Source organism: Natrix helvetica (genome assembly GCF_964273705.1).
Source record: "Natrix helvetica genome assembly, chromosome: W".
NCBI lineage: Eukaryota > Metazoa > Chordata > Lepidosauria > Squamata > Natricidae > Natrix > Natrix helvetica.
The window spans coordinates 48,250,001-48,263,882 of NC_138555.1; positions in this window are offsets into that span (position 1 = coordinate 48,250,001).

Sequence of the window (13,882 nt, forward strand, 5' to 3'; positions counted from 1 at the left end):
TGGCTCGTGCGGGGTGATCTACAAGGTCTGGAAGTGGGCAGTGGCTGAGGCTGTCGGCATGGCTGATGACTTTGCCTGGCCGGTAGAGCAGTTTGTATTTGTAGGCTGCCATGAAGACTGTCCATCTCGTCATCCCCCACGATGATTCCTAATAATGGTTTATGGTCTGTGATCAGGTCAAAGTCCCTTTCATATAGATATTCATGGAAACGTTTGACTCCCACCACAACAGCCAGCACTTCCTTGTTGAGCTGGCTATAGTTCTGTTCAGCTCTGGATAATGTTTTAGAATAGAATGCAATTGGTGCCTCGTTGCCATTTGGCATTCTATGGCTGAGGACAACTCCTATGGCAAATGGGGAGGCATCACAGGTCAGTATAAGGGGAAGAGTCCCATTGTATTGCATTAGGATGCTTTGAGAAGTTAATAGTTACTTTACAGTCACAAATGCGGCTGCCTCTTTGTGCCCCCATGTCCAGTCCACCTTTTTATCGAGTAATCTATGCAGCACCTCAGCAACAGTTGCTTTCTATGGCAGAAAAATACTGTAAAAGTTTAAAAGACCTAGGAATGCCTGATGGTCTGCTTTACTCTTTGGGGTAGGGTCTGAGAAGGAATGGAAAGTTTCCCTTCCCCCTCGATCGAGGTATGGATCGCCAGCCCTCCTTATTAGCATATCTCAGATAAGAAATAAAAAACCCGATAACATGTTCTAATGAAAACAAACTTTAATATAAAAATAAAATAAAACAAATCTATCTAATTGTTACATTTTGGCAAGTGCAATTGTCGCCCACCTTCTTGGCAGACGAACAGAAGATCAGAAGTCTCTGGAATGTGTGATGTATTAAGAAACGTGTTAAGAAGCATGCACAGTAAATCACTTGCTGATAAGGCCTATGACCTGCGCAATACATCTTCAGCACGGCTAGCAAACCAATTAATGCAGTGACACCCCTTCTTTTGCTAGTTGGGCTGATGTCATCAAATCATCAAATAAGGCACATCTTCTTTCGCAGATACTCATGTTGAGCTGCTTGAAGTGGTTTGTTGAGCATGTCAGCAATCTGATCATGTGTAGAAACATATTGCAATTTAACAAAACCTTGCTTAACTAATTGCTTTGTGTTTTGATAATGTCAATGTGTCTGGACCTAGAACCTGTAAAATGTGACTCAGAAATATAAACCACCGATTCATTATCTTCCATCACTGCGATTGGTCGAATCGGACGTGTCCAGATATCTGTGATCAAAGCATCAAACCACGTTAGAGAATTACAAGCATCTGAAACACAAGCATACTCAGCTTCAGTAGATGAACATGAAACAAAACTCTGTTTTCTCACTTGCCAGTAAACAGGACATCCATTCAGGAACATCATGTAACCTGAAGTACTTTTGCGTGATTTCTTATCACTTGCCCAATCAGAATCGGCATAACAACATAATTCTGTATAATCAGTGTGTGTTGGTTCTAGCAATAACTTCATGTGTTTAGTGTGTTTCAGGTATTTCAATAACTTCTTAACGCATGTCCAATGAAATTGTGTTGCCTTACCTATGTGTCGTGATAAGAGATTAACACTAAGTGCAATGTCGGGTCACAACCCCTTGTCTTCTTTCTACGACTCCGTTATGAGCCGGTGTATATGGAGCGGATGTCTGATGAAGAATTCCATTCTTACGCATCCAGTCCTGGAAACGCTGAGACATGAATTCTGCACCACGGTCACTCTGGATTCTGGCGATGCGAACTTGGTATTGTGTAGAAACAAAAGCTGCAAAGTCTTTAAAGATCTGAAAGGTCTCAGATTTCTCTTTCATAGGATATACAAATCCATATCTAGAATGATTATCTACAATTGTTAGAAAATACTTTCTACCACCAAATGATGGTGGGAAAGGACCCACTATGTCAGTGTGTACCAAATAAAAAATGCGTGTTGACAGGCGTGTAGCGTGTTTGGGAATTGCAGCAGCTTTGGATTTAGCTTTCCTGCAAACTGCACAATCCAAAAACACCTTACACCCCTTTAGATCCAAACCTTTTGCGAACTCCGGCATCTTTCTAAGAACACGGAAACTGGCGTGCCCCAATCTTCTATGCCACTTGTGGATACACCTGGAATGCAAAGGTTTACCAGTTAGTGAATTTTCAACATTAACAGTTTCATGAGGAACCTCAGGCTTGCTCTGAGCAACCTGCTTCTTTTTTCTCTGTTTGTTGGCTTTAGGAGCCTTTGGAACAGTGATGGGTTCTCTCTCTGAAGCAACTCTCTCTGGGCCCGTGCTGTCCCTTTTTTGGAGTTTGCATACTTGCCTGTGCTTTTGGCTTTAAGTAATAAACACCACCAATCAGCATGGTTTCAGCAACAATATCTCCATCTTTAACTATGTAACTTGCTTTCTCGAGGTGGTGAACCTGGAACTTTAACTCTCTAGACAAATGACTTTGACTAAGCAAATTACTGGTTGCTGAAGGTATGTAATAAACATCAGGGATGAATGTATCGAGCTCTTCAATGTAAACAGTTCCTTTTCCCATGACCTTACAAGTGTGGTTGGAGAAGGAGTACAATTCTCGATATTCGGGCTCCGGTTCGCCCATCTCTGTGAAAAGTTCCTTTCTGTAGGTAACGTGTAAAGCTGCTCCAGTGTCTAAAGTCCACAAAAGACGTCTGTCGTACTTTGGATCAGGTTGTGGAACATTGGTTATGGCCAATGTTGTGAGTGGAGCTTGTGGATCACGCCTTGGACCACCAAGCCACACCTCTGAATTAAGCCCTGGAATTGATGCAAGGTAGATGCTTTGTTCTATAATATCTTGGCTCATTGGTTCCTTTCTTTGAACTTTCTTTTTGTCCCTTTCAGGGTCTTAACATGTCATTACATAAGGAAGTGTGGAAGTACCTTTTGAACTATTATTCGTGGGGCAACACCAGCGAGGAAAACAAAGCACAAGTGAGATGGAAAACATAAGGCTAATTCATCATCAGGGAGTGGCCTGTTTCAAGGAGAACTAGTCCTAGGGCTATTCGGTCTTCAGAGGTGACCTGAGTCTGAGCTTTTTCCCATTCCATTCTTCTCAGAGATGAATAGTTCCGCATGAAGTTACATTGGAAGTCAGCTAGGAAAAGGAACTGCAGAACACTCTACTGTGGGGTTATCACAGCCTTATTGGTTGGTATAAATTCTACTTGTTGGTTTTGACATTTACTCTCATTCTGTAACAGCACGTGGCTGATTTGTTTTTGCCCATCTTTTTTGCCAATGGCTAGATTCACAACTCCTGGAATTCTTAGCCATGCTGAGCTACTGGTCTAAAGCAAGGTCATTCTATTGTTTTTTTCTACCCTCGTATTATAGCCAGATGCTTCTAAATGCAATCCTTTCTTCTCTTTTTGTTTCCCAGTATCTAATATCGCAAACCATGATTCCCCTTGAATGTGGAGTTTCCTCCCATTATCTGGTCTGGTTAATAGTTAATAATCAGTGCAAAGAAGAAAGAATCTTTTAGAGCTTTCCAAGACAGCAGCCATCACCAGAACTTCTGATGGTACATTGTATGAATGAATTATGCATTATATAAATAAGTGCTTTCTTGAATCTGGCCTGAATCTTTTGCCAATGAGGTTCAGCAAGTGATTTCCAAGTAGCAATAGCACTTAGACCTACATACCACTCCATAGTGCTTTACAGCCTTCTCTCTCTGCAGTTTACAGAGTCTACATATTGCCCCAATAATCTGGGCCCTCATTTTACTGATCTTGGAAAGATGGAAGGTTGAGTCAACCTTGAGCCAGTCAGGATCAAACTCCTGACAGTGAGCAGAGTCAGCCTACAATACTGCATTCTAACCACTGCGCCACCACAGCTCATTACAAGACAACTCTATGTCTGCTTTCTCAGCACCCTCATTCATAACTTGATTAATTTCTATTGAATCCCACCAGTGCTTGTCCTAATATTTTGGAACACCCTTTTTCTAATCTAAATCATCTAAGCTATGCATATGACCATTTGTTCTTTTCTTGGGGTACAATACCTCCACCTTTCCTTATTGCTTTGTTTTCCTGATTTAGTTTGCCTTTTTTATACATTCCTTCCCTGAGTTATCTTTCTGAATGTTCCTTGTAAGGGGGCAGTACAGGTGAGTTTTATAAACTTGCATTTGTGTCTTTGCAGAAAGAGATGTCAGCCGCACAGATAGAAAGAATAAATTCTATGAGGGCAGTGAGAAACCAGGACTGGTACTCTTGAATGATGTGCTGATGACGTACTGCATGTACAACTTTGATCTGGGTGAGTTCCAAGTAAGGGCACCAGTCCAGATCATCATGGATTAAGAGGAGGCTCTTAGAAACATAGAAAACTGATGACAGAAAAACACTAAGTGGTCCATCATTAATTTATTTTTAGTTGTACTCATTATTTTTTACTTTTATTTATTTTATTTTTGTCAGATGATAGACGTGTTTATCACAAGCATGTTTAAATTCAGTTACTGATGATTTGACCCACTAACACCACTGAAAGTTGGTTCCAAGCTTCCACTACTCTTTCTATGAAGTAATATTTTCTAACATTACTTTTGAACTTCCTTCCTGTCTGTTTGAGGACATGCCCTTGATTTTTGCTTAATATTGAAAAGATTGCCTTTTGGAAGCTTAATGGACAAAGATGGAAGGAAGCAGAAGTATGGGTAGTAAGGAATAGATACAATTTAATCATGTGCAGCTATATGGATCTGAAAAGAAAAAGATGCTTCAGTGGTAATATGGGCATCTTATCATACCTGTCAATGTTTCCGTAAAGAAGCCACAAATTTGGGGGGGCTGATCCAGCAGCCATGTGGCCTAGGACAAGATGTGTTTGAATTAGTGAGGCACTGCCAAGATGTAACATGGTCTTTGTGTTCATCACTGTGTTCTTAATGCGAACATGTTTCCTGGAACTGTATGAGCCCAGGAAAAGGTGCAAGTTCTTTTAAAGAGTCACAGAAAAGACATGCATTAATTTGAAGCTTGAAAAATCACATCAAATTAAGAAATTAACACTCTTGTTCATTATTTCTTTTGCTTGACTGAACAGGGTACGTACAAGGTATGAGTGATCTCCTGTCCCCCATTCTCTATATCACCCAGAATGAAGTTGACGCCTTCTGGTTCTTCTGTGGTTTCATGGAACTGGTGGTGAGTATGCTGTCTCGGTCAGCCCAACCTGTTGGAAAATAAAAAGTCTGTGTAACCATAATTAATTAATATATCCTTAGCCTCCTTGTAAGACATTTCTCAAACAAAGTTACAATATGAAATTCAGGGAAGCTTTGGATCTTTGACTTGACTTGCTAGTAGGTTCATTTTTTTTAAATCATGTGTTTGGATTATAATCTTGGTTTTGTATTTTAACAAGTGCCTTGAAGACTACTTTTAGGGAAGAGGCTGGTATACAGGTAGTCCTTGATTTATGACCATAATATTACCCAAAATTTCTTTTGCTAAGTGAGATATTTGTTAAGTGAGTTTTGCCCCATCTTATGACATTTTTTGCCACAGTTGTTAAATGAATCACTGCAGTTAAGCTAATAACACAGTTAAGTGAATCTTTATTTTGCTTGTCAGATGGTCAGAAAAGATGATCACATGATCCTGGGACACTGCAACCATCAGTTGTCAAGCGTCTGGATTTTGATCATGTGACCATGGGGATGCCGCAACGATGGTATCTGTGAAAAACGGTCATAAGTCACTTTTTTTCAGTGCTGTTGTAACTTTAAATGGTTACTAAATGAACTGTTGTAAGTCGAAAACTACCTGTATACATTTACTTATGTCAGGGTAGTTATTTAAGAGCTGACCAGCTGCTATGATGATGCAATGATGCATTGATGTAATGATGGGACTGAGTCAGCAAGGTTTTTAGCTGTTATCTTTTTAAGAGCCTGTATAATAAGAAGAGGTCCGGAGACCAGAAGCTGATGTTGTGGTGACACAACAGTCAATCTCGGGGCTCCGAGACCACTGCCGAAATTCCAGCCATAGGACGGTCCAATTGGATCTAAACCATCCCGAAGAGATGGTGATAGGAAGGGTCATATCCTGCCCATCCCAGAGACACCCGCAAAGTCTCTGGTGATCCAGGGATAGCCCTTTTGCCACTGGCTAGGAAGCAGCCATTAAGGCTGGTAAAACTGCTGACAGCTTCGGAAGTGAAAGTGCAGGAGAGAGCATGTTGTTCATGGTGAGATTTTTACCCTTTTTCCGATTTATAAGAACACCCTAAATGAAGAGAACTAATTTAAAATAAAGACTGATGAGAGAGAGTAAGCGGCGAATATAAGGCTACAGACAAAGTGAAAGTTTTTATTTTTTTTCTCCTTTTTATTGTCGGAAGCCTGACTGGACTTTCTATTCAGTGCAGTGTTAAATGGAGTGGGGTTTTTTTTCCTTTCGTTTTCCTGTCTTCTACTTTCTGGACTTTTGATAATTACGTTCTACTGTTCCACTGTTTAAGAATTTTATATATATATAGGCTTAAAGTTCATTGTACTATTTTCTTTTTCCTTATTTGGCTTTTTACTATTTTTTTTCTCTTAATAAGGCAGAGAACGCAATACAGAGAGGGAAAGTTTTGGTTAAGTAACACTGCCACCTAGAGACTTTGAAATTTTGTTTCTATTTTGTGTTTTGAATGAACTGTTTGGAAAAAGTTGCACTCCAAGGTTACTGGCTCAGTCAGGACTGATAGGAGAAGAGTTATTTATACAGGTGCTCACTCTGAAATTTTCAGTCCTTGAAATTCTGCCTGGAGAGAATAGATAACAACTGTAAGAACAAGCCTGGAGTGATCTTGAAAGGCTTTTATTTTATAAAAGCTTTGAAATTATTTTCCTTTTGTTTGGAGAGCTCTAACTCTAAAAGAAGCCTTGAAACTATCTCTCTTTCTTTTTTTTTTCTTTTTTTTCTTTTTTTTTCTTTTTTTTTCTTTTTTTTCTTTTTTCTTTTTTTGGCTGGTGGCAGTATTTACTTCTCTTTGCTGTGAAGTTGGGTTTGTTTGTTTGTTTGTTTGTTTGTTTATTTGGATTTATATGCCGCCCTTCTCCAAAAAGACTCAGGGCGGCGTACAACATTAAAAAAAACACACATCCCAAAAGTTAAAAAAAAAATTAAATACATATCCAAAAAAACAAACCGAATTTAAAAGACAATACATTTAAAATAAGTTAAAATTAACAGGCCAGGCCGGCTTGCTGGAAAAGCCAACTTTTTAGGGCCCGTCGGAAGGACCGGAGGTCAGGGATTATGCGAAGCTCCGGGGGCAGCTCATTCCAGAGGGAAGGCGCTCCCACAGAGAAGGCTCTCCACCTGGGGGTCACCAGCCAACACTGTCTGGCCGACGGCACCCTGAGGAGGCCAACTCTGTGGGATCGTACTGGACGGTGGGAGGCTACTGGTGGCAGTAGGTGGTCTCGCAGGTACCCTGGGCCTAAGCCATGGAGCGCTTTAAAGGTCATAATTAATACCTTGAATCGCACCCGGAAAACAACTGGCAACCAGTGCAGGCGGCCTAAAAGGGGTGTAACATGCCTGTTCCTCCCCATCCAGATCCGCACAGCCTCCAGGCATTGGGACATCACGTCGAGGGCATCGTTTGGGTGGTTTGGCGTAGAGATGAAAAGTCGCCCAGCAGTTTCATGTATATGTTGAACAGGAGGGGTGAGAGAACCGACCCCTGGGGCACCCCACAAGTGACGCACCTCGGAGTCGATCCCTGCCCTCCAGTCATCACGAACTGCGACCGATCCGACAGGTAGGAGGAGAACCACTGTAAAACGGTGCCCCCCACTCCCAACCCCCCAAGGCGTCGCAGTAGGATACCATGGTTGATGGTATCGAAAGCTGCCGAGAGGTCTAATAGGACCAGGACAGAGGAGCAGCCCCTGTTCCGGGCCTGCCAGAGATCATCGACCAACGCGACCAATGCCATCTCCGTGCTGTACCCGGGCCTGAAACCCGACTGAAACAGATCCAGGTAGACAGCTTCATCCAGGTACTGGGGAAGCTGACGTGCTACCACACTCTTGAGAACCTTCACTTTGTAGTTGGAGACTCGACGATAGTTCGCAAAAGAAGCTGGGTTCAGGGAAGGCTTCTTGAGGAGGGGCCTCACCACCGCCTCCTTCAAGGCGGTGGGAAAGAACCCCTCTCTCAATGAAGCGTTGGTAATCGCCTGGAGCCAGCCTCGTGTCACCTCCCGGGAAGCTGAAACTAACCAAGAGGGACACGGGTCCAGCACACAAGTGGCAGCACTGAGTCTCCCCATAATCCTGTCCATGCCCTCGGGGGTCACAGGGTCAAACTCATCCCAGATTGTCTCCACAAGATTCATCCCCGTCGGCTCGCTCGAATCGACCCAGTCAAAGTCCAAGCCTGTCTGGATCTGAGCGATTTTATCCTGCAGATACTGAACAAATTCTTCCGCCCTACCCTGCAAGCGGTCTTCCCCAGTTCCTTGGTTAAGTAAGGAGCGGGTCACCCTAAACAGGGCGGCTGGGCAGTTATCTGCGGACGCGATAAGAGCGCTTTTATCGCCACTAAGTAGGATTTAATATGAATTCTTACTAGTGTTCGATCAGATTTGGACCGGCTGGCCCTCCAGCCACTCTCTAGGCATCTTTTCCGGCGATTCATCTCCCGGAGCTCCTTGGTAAACCAGGGAGCCACCTGGGATCAACACCGGGTCAGAGGCCGCAAAGGCACAACGCGATCCAAGGCCCCAGTGGCCGCCCTATCCCAGGCTTCCACTAGGGCTTCGGTTGAGTTGTGAGCAAGAGATTCAGGAAAAGTCCCAAGCTCCATCAGAAACCTTTCAGGGTCCATCAGGCGCCTGGGGCGGAACCATCTAGTCGGTTCCGCCTCCCTGTGGTGAGGGGTAGCAGTATGGAAGTCAAGCGTGATGAGGAAATGAACAGACCATGACAAGGGTTGAATAGAAATATCCCCTAAATCTAGATCATTCATCCACTGCCCAGAGACAAAAATCAGGTTGAGCAAGTGTCCCCCATTATAGGTGGGGTCTTGAATTAACTGAGTTAGGTCCATAGCTGTCATGGAAGCCATGAACTCCCGAGCTGACTCCGATGTCTCGCCAATGGAAGGCAGATTGAAATCCCCCAGGACCATGAGCCTGGGGAAATCAACCGCCAATCCAGCTAATACATCCAGCAGCTCCAGCAGGGCCGATGAAACGTAGCAGGGAGACAGGTACGTAACAAAAAGGCCCACCTGAGCTCCAAGGCCCCACTTCACACAGAGGGACTCACACCCGCCTATCTGAGGCACAGTGACCTCCTGAGGTCTGAGACTTTCCCTAATAACCACCGCCACCCACCCCCCCGTCCCCGTCCCATATCTGGTTGTTTTTTTTAAATTTTTGGTCTCTTTTCAATTGGATTATGGCATAGAAAAGATTGAAGACTTTTATTCTTTTATGGGTTTTTAATTTTTTATTTTTTCTTCTCACATCTTTGTCAGTAGATTTATCTACTGTCTCCATTTTGCTTTCTTGTTTTAATCTTGGTTTTTTTCTCGCAGAATTTTCTTCCCTTTTTTTGGCCTTTTTGTTTTCTTTTTTGTCTACCTTTTTACTTTTTTTTACCTTAGTTCACCTCATGGTCAATTTGGGATTATAATTGACTTTTTTCTTTCCTTTTTTTAACCTTGATCACCTTATGGTCATTTGGGATTACAATTGATTTTTATACCAAGTGGACTATAATACAGAAAAATTTGAAGATGAGTAAAAGAATAATAACCACTGGCTCTGCAACAACAACACCCTCCTCCTCACCAGCAGGAGGACAAAAATCAATACAGACAATGTTGCAACAGGAAAAAGAAAAGGGAGAGAAGGCAGTTACCTTAAAGATGATTATGTGGGGAATTCAGAATTTGCAAGCAGAAACAGATACCATAGAAAAGAGAACAGAAAACATGGAAAAAAGAATTGAGATAATAGAACAATGAACAGGAAACATTGAACAATGAACGAAGAACAAAGAACAAAAAGCAGTTAAAACGGATGAAAAAATTGATAGCATTCAACAAATGGTGATGAAATATGAAGATAGACTACAAAAAAATGAAGAAAAGGGTGACCAAAGAGAGAAGAAAATTGGGGAAATAGATAATAGACTGAGTGCAGTCGAAAAAGATAATAGTGGAATACTGAATTGGGAGATGGAAAGGTCAGATTTTTTTCTAAGATCCCAAAACATAGAAGAAAAAGGTGAAAACCTGTTACAAATAATGATAGAAATTTTGACAAATGTCCTCGAGTTAACCCAAGAGCAGATGGCCGATGCTATAGATGAAGTATTTCGAGTTTATACAAGATATGCAGCGAAAAATGAACTGGCAAGGGAAGTTCATGTAAGATTTACCAATAAAGCAATTAGGATGCAAATACTTCAAAAAGCAAGAGAGAGAAAACTGGAGTACAAAGGCAAGGAGATTGTAGTTTTGAAGCAAACACCAAGAAAAGTGAGAGAATTGAGAAGAGAATATCAATTTTTGACTAAAACCCTACTCAAAAAAGGTGTTAATTACATATGGTTGATACCAGAAGGTTTAATGTTTGTATAGCAAGGACAAAGATACAGAATAGATTCAATCAAAAAAGGAAAAGCATTTTTTGAAGAACACTTTGGAGGGAAGGCTGAGTAGACGGGACATAAAGAATCATTGACAGAACCACGAGCAGTGACTTCAGCTTCGACTGGAAAAGATGAAGGAGCAGTAGGCGGAATCAAGATAGAACAAGGTGCTGTAGGTGGCGTGGATATTAGAGAACAATGAGAACCTAGAGCCACCAGAGCAATAAATCCTATGTATAAAACATAAATAAATATGGAAGAGAAGAAAATAATTTCAATTAACATAAATGGACTTAATTCAGCAAATAAAAGAAAGAAAATATTTCACAAATTAGGGAAACTAAAATTGGATATAATTTGTCTACAAGAAGTGCATATTCAAAAGCAACATGAATACTTATTAATGCAACCAAAGCTGGGGAAAATGTTTACCTCATTGGCAACCTGTAAGAAAAGAGGAGTGATCCTTTACATCAAAGATACAATCCCAGTGGAACAAATTTATACAGTTGACGATGGAAGAATTTTGATGGTGGAAATTATGGACAATAATAAGAAAATGCTCCTAATAGCAATTTATGCACCTAATGATAAACAAGATGAATTTTACAGAAAATTACAGAGGAAAATAATGGATTTGGACTACTTAAATATTTGTATGATGGGAGATTTTAATGGAATTGTAGATAAAAATATGGACTATAACTCACAAAAAACAACAAAGTTAAATAGAAAGATACTCCCTAAATCCTTTTTTAAAATGATTGATGAGACAGGTTTAAAGGATGCTTGGAGAGAGAGAAATCCTACTTAAAAACAGTATACTTTTTATTCAAACAGACACTTATCTTACTCTAGAATCGATATGGGTAGCGATTGAATCGGCCTACAATATACAGGAAATTTAGATTGAAACAAGTACTTGGGCAGACCACAACCCAATGATAATTAAATGGAAAGGACAAAGAAAAAGATGTAGATGGACATTAAACAACACTATATTAAAAGAAAAAGACTTTGTACAGAAAATTGAAAAGGAATTGGCCTTTTTCTTTAAAGAAAATAGAAAAGAGGAGACATCAATGCAGAACCTTTGGGACACAATGAAGGCCTATACCAGAGGCCAAATAATTGACTATACAAGGAAGAGAAATATTAAAAAAAGACAAACACTTAAAGGACTTGACAATGAATATAAGGGTCTTGAAAAAGAACTACAGAACTGTCACTGCGTTAATTGTTTGCTAGCCGAGCTGAAGATTTACTGCGCAGGTCATAGGTCTTATCAGCAAGTGATTTACTGTGCATGCTTCTTAACATGATTCTTAATACATCACACATTCCAGAGACTTTTGATCTTCTGTTCGTCTGCCAAGAAGGTGGGTGACAATTGCTCTTGCCAAAATGTAACAATTAGATAGATTTGTTTTATTTTTATTTTCCTATTAAAGTTTGTTTTAATTAGAACATGTTCCCGGGTTTTTATTTCTTATCTGAGATATGCTAACAAGGAGGGCTGGCGATCCACACCTCGATCGAGGGGGAAGGGAAACTTTCCATTCCTTCTCATATTTGGTAGCAGAGGATGGTTTCTTAATAAACAGCCTTTTTCCTTGTTAAGCTATCTCTAACAGAGATAAAAGCGTTTAGCTTTAATTAGGAAAGGAATTATTTATAGCTACTAAGGTACGCTTTAAATCAACTTCCTAACCATGCCGAAGAAGAAAAAGAAAAAAGGAAAAGATGAAGCACGTTCTGAGGGGTCCCTCCCCTCTGACACAGAATTGGAAGATTTCTCAAGCTGGCTTCCAAATCTCCGAATTTCTTCAACAGCCGGGCCAAAAGGAGAATCTGCCATGGGAGGAACATCTCACACAAGAGATAAAGATGCTTTCAAGAATGGAACAAACAGACCGAGGTCAGTCACTCTTCCTTCTGATTATGCATGCTCCCAAATATCTCCAAGAGATTATGAAATGCTCGGGGCTAAACCAAAGCATTCCTTGCCAGAGCAAATTCACCCTCAAATGCCCCTCAGTGTCGTGGGGTGGCGCCTAGGAGTAGAGCCTTCTCTGTGGCGCCCACCTTCTTGGCAGGGCCTTCTCTGTGGCGGGCCCAGCCCTGTGGAATGACCTCCCTCCGGATATTAGGAATACCTCTGACCTCCGCTCCTTTCGTATTAAGCTTAAGACCCACCTATTCCAAGCAGCTGGCCTGGCTTAACTTTTATCTAACCATATCGCTCCTGACGGGTTTTTAACTGGGTATTTTAATTATATTTAATTATCTAGGGATTTTTTAAATACTGTATTTTAATTCTTTTTATTTATCAGCTGACCTCCTCCTTGTGTGTGTCTCAGTATATGTCTCTGTTATATGTTTGTTTTGTCCACATATTTATTTCATATGTTTCATTGTACGCCGCCCCGAGTCCTTCGGGAGAGGGTGCGGCTAAGAAATAAATATATTATTATTATTATTAAATATCTCTTAAAGATTATGAAACAATTGATCAGTGGCCAAAACCCTCGCCGGCAGAAGAATTCCACCCGCAAAGAGAAAGTGAAACTTATGAATCCTTCCCAGGCCCTGGGGAAGATATGAAAAACTATCGTGACCAGATAGACTTTTTTGAAAAACAGCTTTTTCAAGCTAGAAAACACTATGATAGGTTAGAGGCAAGTAGGAGGGGTTTCCCCATTTCCAAAATGTCTGAGGACGCCATCTTGCCTTCTTCTCCACAACCTAAGACACCCCCCCTGGTGGATAAAGTGTCAGGCAAATCAGAACAGAGAGATATGTACACGTCACAGAGGCCACGTGATCTCCTTTGTTCTTCAGATTTTGCCACACAAACAGATCTGTTACAGCTGAAAAGTGATGCTGCACTGCCATCTCATGGCGGAAGTAATTTATTACAGCAGCAGTTAAAGGAATTGCAACAGTCTTGGCTGAATTTATCTGTAGCCCGTCCAGATGTCCAAGCAACAATGCAAATGCCTCCAAAGGTTAAATCTTCAACTCCCCCTGGTGGTGTTGGATTTTCCCTAGATAGAACAAGGCAAAACCTAATGCAGCAAATGCCAGCCTCTCAAGCAAGCCAATTTAATTTTGCTGCTCAAGCTCCAAGTGCATCTGTAACACAGAGACCCCTGGTTCAACAACCAGCATTTTTACCTGCGCAAATGCATATCCCTCAACAGGCATTTTCTGTCACTCCTTTGG